Genomic DNA, 14923 nt, shown 5'->3' with positions numbered 1-14923 from the left:
AACAAAGTGCCACAGACTGTGTGGCTTACACAACAAACGTATTCCTCATAGTTCTGGAGGCTGGGAAGTCCAAGATCAAGCAGATTTGGTACGTGGTGAAGTTCTACTTCCTGTTTCATAGATGCTGTTTTCTGTTTATATCCTCACCTGGTGAAGAGAAGGGAACAGCAAGCTCCCTTAACAACTCGATCTCATTAGGGCATTAATTCCACTCATGAGGGTACCACCCTATGACCTTATCTACACCTCATTTTCTCCCAAAGGCCCACCTCCACAAGGCTAGGGTTTCAACATGAATTTTGAGGAGCCACAAATATTTAGCCCATAACAGATAAATTCATTCAGAGGTTGTCCAGAGTTTGGATTTGGAAGGACCTTAGGAATACCATTAATCCAAACCCTTTGTTTTACAGAGGAGGCAACTGAGGTCCAGAGAGGGGATGACATGTCCAAAGCTCCAACTGGTAAATGCCAAGGCAAAGGCTAGGACCCAGATGCCATTAGTGGTCCGTAGCCGGTTCTGACTTCTTGGGTATTGTTTGCCATCTGTGGGCTGGTTCTCTGGCCATTGTTTATAAGCAACTGGAAGGCAAGGATGATGCCATGGGGTGATGGTTGCCACCAACTGATGGTCTCAGACTCACAGAGTTAGCACTCTCTGGGAGGTTATTACTTTTAGCTGCTTGATGGCTCACGGTGGGCAATGTCTAAGATTGCATGGTTTTAATAATTAGGCTTTCCTCCAAGAGAACTTTCTGCCTTCTCACATACAGTTCCCTCACTTCTGTAGCACTTCTCCCCAGCATGGTGGCTTCTCCTTCAGGTCAACTCAACAGTGCCTGCCTTGTGCCTCTGTCTAGGTAGGTTCCTTCTTTTGGGCTTTGTCTGATGTTTAGATCTGTCCCTCAGGAAGCATGAATCTCATTCTTTTTTTCTTTTTTTTTCTTTCATGTTTTCCCATTAGATCATATGCTCCAGGGATCAGAGGCCACAACTTTCAATTTTGTTTCCCTGGAGCCCAGTCTGTTGGCTGAAGGACAGTTCATCCACCAGAGCAAGAGGAGAGACAAAGAGTCTGGCCACTGGCTCAGAAAAGCAGATAAGATGGTAGGAAAATGTAGATGTTTCCTTCTGGTTTCCTCTGCTCACTCTGTGGAATAGAAAGCAGTTATCTTCATCTGAGAGTGAAGATGGGTAGGGGGAAAGTCTGGAGGTTAGGGGAGAGTGTGGAGGCTGAGAAAATTAAGGCCGTTCCACTTTAAGTTCAGCGTTATCACAAGTACAGCCATCCCAGGCCCCGGTGAAGAAGAGCTGAACTTTACCTTACTTCAGTTACAGGAAGAAAACAGCTTACAGCTTGAAGTCCTAGAAAGCCCCATATTAGAATAAAAACAGAGCCCAAGCCAAGGGCTGGAAGCCCTTTTAGAATGAGAACAGAGTCCAAGCCAGTGGCAGGAAGCCCCTGTTAGAATAAGAACAGAGCTCAATGCCCTTGAAGGCCCCATACCAAAATGTAAACAGAACTTGAGGAATTGCTCCAGCCCTTCTGGAGGTCCCCAGACCAGTCCTTAAAACTAAGCTGAAACCCACCTCGGGGTCCAAGTCCCTGCTCCGCTGTGTCGGGTACACTTGGACCCAAGCTCGAGCTTGTAAATAAACCCTCGTGTGTTTGCATCGGTGTTGGCTCCTCGGTGGTTTCTCAGATTCACAATCTTGGGCACAACAGAGAGAAGAGAAAGTATTAGGGAGGACAGGGACTAGACCAGGGATGTATAACAGTATCTCTAAGCAGCATGAAGGCCCACTTGAGGTTAAAAGTCAGAAGTTTCAAGTGAGACCACAGACAAGGCTGGATGTGTTTTCCAGATGTACTGACTTGTGCAGATGGAGATTCAGAGTTGATAGAGGGGGTGTACTTTACAAGGGTTAGGGTTTTGCCAAGCACCAGCCACAGTGGAGAGAGAGACAAGGATGCAGAGTAATGCCAATGAGTAATTATAGTGATGGACCACACAATCTCAGCTGGGTGGGAAGCAAGGTAAGACACGAGGAGGTGGAGAACAATGGTTAGTCCCTATGAGGATCAATTACTGAGATCAGTCTGCTACTGGGGAGATAGAGCAGATGCCTGCGAGGATACTGGAGAATGGCTAGAGGATTCAGTCTATGGAGGCTAAAGAAGAAGCAAATTCTCCTTTTTAAATGCTGTCACTGAAAGCAATTCAAACGGTCTGGAGCCATATTGTAGGAAGCAGAAGAATGATTCCCATAGGCACTTGCCTAAAGAGTATGGGGTTCTCCTTCTTTCCACATTCTTTTGTTCATCCTTTGTTCATTACACAAATACCTATTGAGACCAGGTCAAAGTCCTGAGATGAGTTAGGGTAGATGAGTCAAAGCAGGTAGGAGGAGGATGGGGAAGCTCACAAGGAGCCAAGCATTGTTCCCTCACTTGCTCACTTTCGTATAGGGTATTATTCCCCCTATTTTACAGATGAGGAAACCGAGGTTCAAGGAAGTTACATTATATGCTAAAGTTCATTTCACACAGCAAATACATGTGCAGGGTGCTTGGCCTCATACTCAGCTCTGTTAGTCTCTTTGTGCTAGGCTAGAGAGAACTGGGCCACTGCACAAATACCCTAATTCCACTTGAATTTATCCCATACGTTCCTCCAAGTTGGAATTTTTTTGCTATCTCCCAAGATTCAGAAAGAGTAGCAGATCTGAATGGTTTACAGAGATAGAGAACACTGGTTTCCAAGAGTTTGGCTGATAGCATTGGTTTGTGACAAAACTCAGAACATGGAGAAAATGTAATGTTTTTGTATATAGGACAGGACTGACTGCCTCTTGTGCTAACCTTGTTCTTTGACTTTACAACACTTTGGTATGAAGATATCCCTTAGCTTAATTCCTTTTTGGTATTAAAACATCCTTCTTATTATGATATGTGGGCAAATGGTAGATCAGCGTTTGTTGATTTGCTTGTTTTAATGTCCATATGAGGCAGAAGAAATAGTTGATACTAGATCAGTCCTATATTGTTTTTAGCCATTTTGCCAGTCCATGAAGTTAGAAGTCTGGGAACTACTTGTCTAGAGCAAACAGAGCTTGTGAGCCCATCCTGAAGTGATCCAGCACCAGGCTCTGCTGGGGGGGGAGGGGGGGGGGCTTCTCTGTCTTCTCTGAGCAGACAGAAGTCATGGAGACACTAATAGGCTTGAGGACCATTCACTTTCCCTTAGCATGTGTACAAATCGGTGCCTGAGTTCTCTTTTCTGGATCATTTACCCTACAAGCAGATTTGAAGTTAGTGTGTTTTCTCTTTTGTATCTGAGTGATCTGAGGATGAAATGTCCACACAGTCTGACATCAGGACAAAATTTCTCCGGCTGTCTCCGGCTGGGGCTGCCAGAAAGCTTCAAGGGAGGGGTGTGGAAATCAGAGCTCCCAGCAGTTGCTGCCTGGGGACCAGTGAATGCTGGTATGCCTTTCCTATCAGAGGTTTGTTTCCTGATGTGCCACACTGGATATGATGGCAAGTGTTTTCTTGGTCTTGTGGTAATCAGCAAGGAGACCCATAATAACTACAACTCAGACAGTGAGGAGCTCAAGGTCAAGGAAACAATGTTTTACTGGATCAGCTGTGGCACATTACCTTAGTTTTACTCGTTTGGGCTCAGGGAGGGCTATCCATCACATCCTAATGAGAAAAGATGAGAAGATCAGAGGACAATGAATGACTTCTGCTCAGAAATGGCCACTGACTAATGGCTGTCATGACGGTTTCCTTAAACCAAGTTGCAACAGGACACAGAAATTGCTAGGCTTGAAAGAAAAGGCTTTGTCACATTTCAGTTTCATCCTTTGTTTCTCTCATATTCTCTCCTTCACTAAAACCTATGTCATCATCTTCTCCTCCTTCCTTGCTTAATTTATAGACTTTTCATTTAGAGCAGTGTGTGTCCTGAGTATAGGATCTGGATTTCTGGGGTTTTCCTACTGTTGCTATTACATACCAATGTTTTGATGTGGGGCATGTTGTTTAGTCTCTCAGGGCACATTTCCTCATCTGTAAAAGGGGATAACGACAATAGCATTCATTTCTCTGGTATTGATGTGGATATTAAATAAGAAAATGCCTACAAAACACCATAAGTGCCTACCACAGAATAAGCATGCAATGTTAGCCATATGATTATCTCTAAAGCTACACAATATATAAGGAATGGGTTGTACAGACTCATGGCAGCAAGCATTTATTGAACACATACAATTGTCTGGCATTTGGGAGAGAATAGCAGGACTGCAGATATTCTTATTTCCTTGTGTCATGCTATCTGTTCCACTGGTTTAGGTTATTAAAATATAACTAACTGCCTCCCTAGAATCCTGCCTTTGGTTCTCAGTTGTGAGGACAACCTCTAGATTATTATCCTCTCTTGCTTTACTGTCCTAAACCATCAACCATGCAGATTTCCAGGTTTAGTACCAAATGAGAGCTTTTGGGAAACCATTTTATACATCCACATCAAAAAGTAACTCAGAGACTTTAAAAATAAATCAATGTAGCTTTCAAAACTATCTACCTTGTTTTGGTGACAAAAACAGAAAATCTGGGGGATCCCTGGGTGGTGCAGCGGTTTGGCGCCTGCCTTTGGCCCAGGGCGCGATCCTGGAGACCCGGGATCAAATCCCACGTCAGGCTCCCGGTGCATGGAGCCTGCTTCTCCCTCTGCCTATGTCTCTGCCTCTCTCTCTCTCTCTCTATCATAAATAAAATAAAAATTAAAAAAAAAAAAAACAGAAAATCTGACTGAATAATTTTTTTCTAAAATATATGAGTCTATCTTATAGAATAATTTGGTTCTCAGCTTAGATCCAGCAGCCCTGTTTCCCTTGGGACAGAAATGGGTGTACTTAGAAGGGATGTTATATTTGCTAAATAAGTAAACACTGCTCTAACTCCAGTAGCATGTGAAGCCTAAGACACTCGAGAATATATATCATGCTGGCTCTGTGAAGTGTTCAAGGACTGAGATGAAATACACTTGGAAAGCTTCAGTGTATTGGGTGATCCTGAGCAGGGACTGTGTATTGGGTGATCCTGAGCAGGGATTCCTAATGCACATCCTTATTAACAAAATGGCTTACTAATTTGGAAACACTTCACTGCTTTAATTTCATCAAAGTTTACCAGGAGAGTTCGTATTGCATTACAGATGTAGTTTTTTCTTTCATTAATTTAAATACATAACATTTGTTCACAAATGCAAAAGGAGTCAAAATTTTAATTTACCCTCAAATGCTCAGTAGCATGGCCATCTTTGAATAAATTGATTTTAACTTTGTTTTATAGCAAGATGATTTTGCTCTCATGAAATCATTAGAGATGTGGTGCTCCAATCGATAAGCTTTTACTGTGAAGAAACACTTTCATTCCAGAGTCAGTGCAACAGCTGCACTTCAGTGAAGCCCTGATAAAACAACCCTTTCAATTGATACAAACTTTAGACTTATTCTTTGATTTGAAAAACCTTTACAAGAAAAGAAAACCAAGTGAAAAGATCAAGTAAACAAGATTTCAAACATTTTATCCTGAATTCTACGTGGTTAAAGAGGATTCTGTTTGTGATCCACAGGGAAGAATATAGGGCTTTTTTGATCAGCCATGAAAATAAAACTCAACAAATCATGTGTTCTTTCAGGGTTTAAAAAAAAAAAAAACCCGGGAACTCTGTAAAAAGTGGAAGTATTTTAATCATGGTATACAAAATATCTAAGTTTTGTGAATTTTGTACCATGTATTTTTATTTATAATTATATAAAAATTAATGTAATCTAAGTATCCGAACTTGTTTTTCTTAATTTTTACTGTTTTAACAAGGATCAGCCTTCCTCATCCTCCAAAAATGCCCAGGACTTCATAAACAAGGATCTTTTTTAGAAAAGTATTTTTCAAGTTTCATATAGAAAAATGTACTCTTTGTGGTATGAAGTTTTATGGGTGTTTAATAACATACAGAGTCATGTATTCAACATGACAGAGATAAATTTCATCACTTACAAAAATTCCCTCTGCTGTTGCTTGGTGGTCAGCTCCCCACTGATTTGTAACTGATTTGTTTTCTGTCTGTATAGATCTGCCTTTTCCAGAATGTCACTTAAAGGGAATCACCTAGTACACAGCCTTTTGGGTCTGGACTCTTTTACTTAGCAAAATGCACGTGAGATTCATCCGTGTCGTTTATTGTATGAATATTCCATACTGGCCATTGCTAAGTGGTATTCCATTACATGCTCATACTGCAATTTGATCTTCCATTCACCTGTTGATAGAAACTTAGGTTGTTTTAGTCAGCTATGAGTAAAGCTAATTATAAACTATCACAAATGGGTTTTTATGTGAAAATAAGTTTTCATTTCCTTTAGGTAAATGCCTAGAAGTAAGGAATCTGGATTACTTGGTAATTGCATGTTTGACATTATAAGAAGCTGCCAAACTACTTTCTAAGATAGCTGTACAATTTTGCATTCCCTCCAACTATATATGAGAATTCTGTTTGCTCTGCATCCTTGTCAGCACTTGGCAATGTCCAGTTCTTTGCACTTTAGCCTTTCTGACTGAAGTACAGTGGTATCTCATCGTGGTTTTAATCTGTATTTGTATTTCCTTATCACTAACAATAATTGAGCATCTTTCCCTATGTTCATGTGCCTCCTGTATGTCTTTTTTTGTAAAATATCTGTTCAGATTTTTGTCTATTTTTTTTATTGGATTGTTGTTTTCTTATTGTTGAGTTTTGAGGGTTCTTTATATATTCTGGATACAAGTCTTGTCAGATATGTGATGAGCAAATATTTTCCTCCCAGTCTGTAGTTTGTTTTTTCATTTTATTAAAAGCATCCTTTACAGAGAAAGAAGTTTTAATTTTGGTTAAAGTTCAATTTGTTGCTTTTTTCAAACTCTTTTATGTATCGATCATGTTTTTGGTGTTGCATAAAAATTTGTTCTGACTCAAGTCAAGAATTTCTTTTTAAAGTAAAAATTTGTACAACTCTTCAGAGAGTTGTAGTTGAGCTCTTTAGTATCCATTAATTTAAAAAATACATAATGACAATTTTATTTTATTACAATTTTATTTTATTTATATTCCAGGTTCTCTATGGTTTTGAAGAACATGATTATCTCTCCACATCTCATAGATTTGAACCTTCAGTTTCACATGCAAATCCAGAACGCTCATCATTCTAATTGTGAATGCCCCATTCAACCTCCTCCTGTCTCCCTGCATCAGTTAGGATTCTTTGGTAGCAACAGAATCAGGATCTGGTCTAGCTTAAGTTTATCTGGCGTTCATGGTATATTAGTGAGAAGGATAGAGAACAATGCTAGAAAATAGGCAGGAATTAAAGTGGTTCTAGCAGTTTCAGGAAGCTATAACTATGGCTAATAAAACAGGATATTAGTTTTGTTCCGCCACTATATGTTCAGGCCAATGTGGTTTTCACTAATTAACTCCTGACATTTTTAGACTTTTTACTCATTGACTCAATATTCAAATTCCAAACGGGGATGTGACAAATTGCCCTTGTAGCTGTTCCTGTGCTATTAGAATTTGGCACTCAATTATAGATGCCTAGGTAGTTGTCTTATTTGTAAAGTGTAGCCCTAGTATCAGACACTATGAGAACAGAAACATCCTTTGTTCATTGAACCAGGAAGCTGAAAATTCCTATCAATATTCGATTCAAAAAACACTGATTAAGGGTGTACCACTGTATGAGCAGGGATAATATAAGTATTATACAGTTGGTATATACCATGAAAATACTCAAAATGTTGTGATTCTTCTGGCACTGTGACTCTTCCTAGGAAAGTCAGGGTAGATGGAGTTCATAGATGATGTGACATTTAGAAGAATAAGTAGGGGTTACCAGGGGCAGAAGAGAAAGAAAAGGTATTTCAGGAAGAAAAGGATGAATATGTTGCTGTAGCATCGGGAGAGGGGTAGGGGGACTGGATGGTTGAGGGAGAAGGCTGGAATAACAGGAAAGAGTCAACTTTAAGAGGCCCAAGTTTGGACTTGCTGCTATCAGCAAGATGGAGAAAATCTCCAACCTGTTCTCTTGAGGGTAACACATAGAGTGAAGCAATCATAGAAATTGCTACAGGAATAAGAAAGCCTAAATTTTCTTATGTGTTGTCCTTGAGATATTAAAAAAAATGCTATTGTTTTGATGATGCCTTCTTGCCAAAGTTCAGGATGGAATATCACAGAACTACAGAACAGATGCAACTTTAGATACTGTCCAGAGGTATCTAACTTCTTTATGTTTCAAAAAGAGAAACTGAAGAGAGGTGCAGTGATTCACCTGACATCATCTATAGTAATGATGCAAGGTCTGTTCTATGGCCATGGCTCACAGCAGCCTGCATCAGTCCCAGTGGCAGAGCTGGGCTCATAAGAGAATGTCTGACTTGAAGCTCCTGACTCCCACTTTCCAGGAAATCCCAAAGTGAGCTATACAGGACATTATTTTTAGGAGATATCTGCAAGGGAGGGGTTCTGATGTCACATAAGTTGAGAAATAACTATGTATCAACTCTCCAGAGTACACTAACATATTAAAGATTCTAAGGAGGTCCATAGTAAAGATATTTGTTTAGCTTTGTTTCAGTGAGATTTCCCAAATTTATTTACCTGTGGGATCACATAGTCTAACACCTATGAATACAAAAAAATGGCCTGTCTGATGGTCTGAGTCATAGTCCAGAATTGGGAGATGATAAATCTACAAGCTGGAAGCAGAAGTCCTAGGTGGTTACCACTCCTGGAGGAAGAATGAAGCTCTTGAAGGCTCACATTCACCAGGCTATAAAAATGAACAAAACTCCTGTTTTCTCAGGATCCAAACATAACTGATTAGTTTCTTTTTCTTTTTATGAAACACATGGAAGATGGTTATCAATAGAGTTAATATTGAATATATACATATGGCTTAATCAGGGCATAACCTTATATAAGATATTATCTAAGGCCACACACCATGTGTACTTATGGCATATGGACTTTGCTCCTGTCACTTCATGTTGAAGATAACTATGAGTAAGAAATGGTGCCCCCAGTAAGAATCTTAGGGCCTGATATTCTCAGGATCAACTGGAGAGAGGATCATCATTTTCTTGGTTCTAATGCCCATCTAATGTCCAGAATCCAGGTTCCTGGAGAGCCCAGGGCTCCTCTGCTTGCAAACATACTAGTCACAAGGTATGAAAGAAACATCTAATATTAAGCAAAAAGCAGAGATGGAGTCTGATGCCTTTCTTTTAAGGTTTTCAATGTCCTCCCAGTTCTGGCTCAGCCTCTCCTGCTGTCATCTGTGGGTCTCTCCTGGGGGTTCTGCTGCCCATTCTTCTGGCAGGAGCTTCTCTCAGGTGGGTCTCTGGATGTAGCTTCCTGCCAGCACACCTCCTGGCTGGCTGCCTTCTTCATGCTGAGCAGCAGTCTGGAGCTCTTTCCGGACATTACTAAAAGAGTCTCTCATTTCTAGTGGAGCTACTGCCAGGCTTGTTCAGAGGAATAAAAGGCTAGATCAATGGCCTTCTCTTCTGTTTGATTGAGTATCTAATAGGCACTATGCCAGGTGGTAGATACAAAGGTGGATAAATTACTGTTCCTGACTTGAAGGAATTTATGGTCTATGGGGTAGTAAGTCATATTCACATATCACTTAAATTATTTGGCATGTACTACAGTAGAGATACAAATAGTATTATGAACACTGGACCTAGTCTTGGAGTTATAGATGGATGCCTTCTGCCTCTCATACAATTTCTTCTGCTGGAATATGGCTGTGCACCTAGCATACAAAAGGTTGCTAAAAGGTAAGACTTATTTTCTTAAAGAGAAATAATGTCAGATATAGATTTCCTTTTTCTCTGATTTCACTGTCACAAACCCCATCCCCATTAAGGGTATCTCCTTCTCCAGAGGAGTGGTGTTCTTTCAAACCTAGAATTCTGGTTTTAAAGGATCACATCTGCTGTGTCTGAGGGTTGGCTTAGCTCTCCTGCTGTTTGTCTGTTCCTTCTCTTGAAGCACAAGAACAAAAACACTTACACTCTCAAATCCACCATTGTTTATACTGCAAAAAAGATTAAGTAACCTTCAGCATAATTGCAGTATAAAATTCAGGTTTATACTGTGCTCTAAGTTTGTAAAATAGTCATCAGAATATAATGCTCAGGACACTATCAAAGTGATGAGTTTTTTAGAAACAAACATCAGAAGCTACATAAGCAAATAATTGTCACTTTTTAAAAAATAGTTATGCAGGGCAGTTATAATCATTAAAATTATGCTATTAGAGTTTTATACAAATCTCATAAAAATCAATTTTACTTTTATAACATTTTATCCCATTTTTGATGCAGTGTCACTTACTATGATCATCCAAATTATTTCTCTGACTTTGTCTTTTTCTTTTAAAAATGTTTTTTTTTCTTTTTAAAGATTTTATTTATTTATTCATAGAGACACAGAGAGAGAGAGAGAGGCAGAGACACAGGCAGAGGGAGAAGCAAGCTCCATGCAACAAGCCTGATGTGGGACTCGATCCCAGGTCTCCAGGATCACACTCTGGGCTGCAAGCGGCGCTAAACCGCTGTGCCACCGGGGCTGCCCTAAAAAAGGTTTTTCTTAAAAAAAGACTATTCTTAGCAAATACAGTGATAAATCTTATACTTAACATTCATCTGAAGATGATTTTTCACTGTTCTTCAGATAAAGATTAAATACTTAGCATTCTTAAGTAGATTGTATTATTGTTACCAAATATTTGCTCTTCCTGCCATCCCATTGATATTAGGCTCAGCCATAATACTTATATTGTCCAATGCAGTGTGAGTGGAAGTAAATATGCCAGTTTCAGACAGATGATATGAAAGCTATATGGTGGCTCACCAAGATTCTTTTGTTTCTGCCATGAGGGTGGTATGTTCCAGTTAGGAGTTATTCCTTTGGTCCTGAATGAAGATGTAGAGAGGGTCACAGTCACCCTCCTATGAATATGTGACATGAGCAGGGATAATCTTTTATTGTTCTAAGCCACTGAGTTATGGGACATGTTTGTTATCATAGTATAATGTAGCCTAGTGCTGACTGAGACACATGCTTAGAAGACCTTGTATCATCTGCTGCCCCATTCTTCCCACCTTTCTCTCTTCCTCTCTTCACAATTCTGACCCATTCAATACATTCTGACCTTCTCTATATTTCTTAAAAATTCCAAACTCCTTTCTGATTGAGGGCCTTTACACATGCTATTTATTCTGCCTGGAATCTGACTTTTTTTTTTTTTTTTTTGGCTGCATTCTCCTGCTCTTCTACCTCCCTCATATGGCAAATGTTTACTCATTTTGTAGGTCTCAGGGAAGCTGTCTTTACCTTCTCCAGAAAAAAAGTGTGAAAATAGTTATTATATAGTCCATATGTTCAAAAACTGAGAGACATGTAGGAAAAAAAGGCCCACATAGAATTTCTAGAAATGTAAGCTACAATGTCTAAAGTAAAGTGAAAATATATCAAATAGCATCAAATTGATTATCTCTTGCAGAATAAGAGGGTATTGAACAGAAAATCAGCAAGGATATAGATGAGTTAAGCAATATGATCAACAAACTTGACCTAATTCATAGAACACTGTACTCAACAACAACAGAATACACATTTTTTTCAAGTGTACACAGAACATTTACTAAAATAGACCATATTCTAGGCCATAGAACAAATTAATCCATTTAAAATAATTCAAGTCATACAAAATATGTACTCCAACATAGCAATTAAGCTGGAAATCAAAACAGAAAAATTCTGAAAAATTCTCAAATATTTGTAAACTTAAAATATATTTCTAAATAACTCATAGATCAAAGAAGAAATAAAGAAGGAAATTAGAAGCTATTTTGAACTGAATGAACATGAAAACACAGCACATCAGATTTTGTGGAGTGCTACTAAAACAGCACTCAGGGGAAATTTCAGTACCAAATACTTACATTGGAATAGACAACTGCTTCAGATCAATGACTTCAGCTTCCACTTTAAGAAACAAAGAAAGGAAGAGCAAATGATAATCAAAGTAAGCATAAGAGAGGAAATAATAAAGATCAAAGGGAAAAATAAATGAAAACAAATAACAGAAAAACCATAAAGAAGATCAATACAATCAAATGTTGGTTTTTGAGAAGGTCAATAAAGTTGAAAAACCTCTAGCCAGAGTAATCAGGAAAAAGAGAGAGAAGACACAAATCACAAATATCAGGAATAAAGGTATTTTACAGATATTTACACTACACATTCTACCAGTATTAAAAGTGTAATAAAGGAATATAATGAATAACTTTATGCCAATAAACTTAAAAACTTAGAATGAACAAATTTTAGAAAGATAAAAATTAACAAAACTCTAACAAGAAGAAATATATAACTTAAATAGCTCTATTATATATAGAAGAATTTTTAATTAACCTACCACAAAGAAGACAGTAAGTCCATATGATAACATTGATGGATTATGCCAAAAACTTAAGGAAGAAAAAATCAATTCTATACAATATTTTCAAAAATTAAAGACCACAGAATGATTCCCAACCCATTCTATGGGGTCAGCATTACTCTGATACCAAAACTACATAAATACATCACAAAAAAGCAAACTATAGACCAATATCCCTCATGAACAAAAATAAAAATCATTTAAAATTTTTAGCAAATCAAATCCAACAAAATATAAAAACAGATACATACCATGACCAAGTGGGGTTTATGCCAGGCATGCAAGATTGACTTATACAAAAACAATTGATATAATTCACCATGTTAACTAAGAAACGATACAAAACTGTATGATTATTTAAATAGACACAGAAAAACCATTTGACAAAACCCAACATCCATTCTTCTCAGCAAATGTGGAATAGAAATGAACTTCCTGACACTATAAAGGTCATCTACGAAAAACATACAAGTGGGGCACCTGAGTAGCTTAGGCTGTTAAACATCAAACTCTTGATTTTGGCTCAGGTCTTAATCTCAGAATCACAATATTGAGTCCCATATTGGGCTCCCTGCTCAGCATGGAGTCTGTTTAATATCTCTCTGTCTCCTTCTCTGTCTTCCCCTCAAATAAATAAATAAATAGATAAAATCTTTTTGTTTTTTTTTTTTTAGATAAAATCTTTAAAAAACAAAAACAAAAACGCACACATGAAACAACATACAAGTAATATCATACTTAATGGTAAAAGACAGAATATTTTACCACCAAGATCAGGAATAAGGAAAGGATGGCCATTCTTACCATTTCTATTCAACATTACTGAATTTAACATTCAACTGCAGGTTCTGGCCAGTACTATTAAGCAGGTATTAAAAAAAAAGGCATGCCAATGGGAAAGGAAGAAGTAAAACTGTCTGCAGCCAAAATGATCATCTATATAAAATCCCTATGGAATTGACCTAAAAAGCTGCAAAAACTGGTAAGTGGATTTAGCAATATTACAGGATATGAGATCAATATACAGAAATCAATTATATTTCTATGTGGTAGCAATAAAATATACTGGAAATTAAAATTTAAAATGTCATTTATAATAGCATCAATCAGCATGAAATATTTAAGGATAAATCTGAAAAAAAAATAATGTGAATAATCTGTACACCGAAAAAATGCAAAACATAGTAGAGATAAATTAAAGATCTAAATCTAAATAAATACTTATATTCTTGTTCATGGGTCAGAAGACTTAATATTGTAAAAACGTCAATTCTCTCTAGGCTTATAGTTTTTTTCTTTTTAAAGATTTATTTATTTATTTATTTATTTACTTACTTATTTATTCATTTATTTATTTATTTATTTATTTATTCATTCATTCATGAAAGACAGAGAGAGAGAGAGAGAGAGGCAGAGACACAGGCAGAGGGAGAAGCAGGCTCCATGCAGGGAGCCTGATGTGGGACTTGATCCTGGAACTCTATCCTGGGACTCCAGGATCATGTCCTGGGCGGAAGGCAGGTGCTAAACTGCTAAGCCACCCAGGGATCCCCTTATTTCTAGTTTCAATGCAATCTTCGCCAAAATCTCAGCAGGTTTCTTTTGGTAAAAATTGACAAGCCAATTCTAAAATTTGTATGAAATGCAAAAACCAAGAAAAGCTAAAGAAATCTTGAAAAAAAATCTTGCAGGATTTAAAATACCTGATTTCATTACCTACTATAAAGCTAATTAAGCATTTCTGCACGACCACAATTTTTTGGCCTTGAGTTTTTGGGCTTCTCCCCCGAACTATGCCTAAAGTAGTGTCCCGGTCGGTAGTGTGCTCCGACACCAGGGACCGGGAGGAGTATGACGACGGCGAGAAGCCCCTCCATGTCTACTACTGCTTGTGTGGCCAGATGGTGCTGGTGCTGGACTGTCAGAGAAATTGCCCATGAGGCCCCGGGATCGGTCCCGTGTGATTGATGTTGCCAGACATGCCCACAAGTTTTGTAACACAGAAGATGAGGACACCATGTATCTTCGGAAGGACACCACTCACAGTGGATTAAGGGCACATTCTGCCTATCTACATGACCTCATCATAACAACGACCCTCTTTCCAAATAAGGTCACATTCTGAGGTTCCTGGAAGGACATGGCTTTAAGGGATACCATCCAACCCAGTACAACCAGTAAACAAGCAAAGAACCCTGCCTGTATGGAGCTTGTATTCTACTATTGAGCTAGGAAAAGTGACAGGCTGACATGGTACTATATTAAGAAACCAAACTCTTGTCAACCCATACTAAAGAAAAGAATCAGAAGTACCGCTAGGTGACATTCAATAGCAAATCAGGCCTTGAGCACCATTTTG

General features: G+C 38.4%; 1 long non-coding RNA gene across 1 annotated transcript in view; it reads right to left on the bottom strand.

Moving 5' to 3' along the window:
- Positions 1-6084: 6084 nt before the first annotated feature.
- Positions 6085-14923, bottom strand: part of LOC144295682 (uncharacterized) — a 137842-nt gene continuing 129003 nt past the window's right edge. The window contains exon 3 of the long non-coding RNA XR_013362761.1: positions 6085-6332. This is a non-coding gene — a long non-coding RNA (uncharacterized LOC144295682). The remainder of the gene's footprint in view (positions 6333-14923) is intronic.

This window comes from Canis aureus, chromosome 24 (genome assembly GCF_053574225.1).
Source record: "Canis aureus isolate CA01 chromosome 24, VMU_Caureus_v.1.0, whole genome shotgun sequence".
In the NCBI taxonomy this organism is placed as follows: domain Eukaryota; kingdom Metazoa; phylum Chordata; class Mammalia; order Carnivora; family Canidae; genus Canis; species Canis aureus.
Note: the sequence above shows the minus strand (reverse complement) of the source record. Positions and strands in the feature narration are given on the sequence as shown.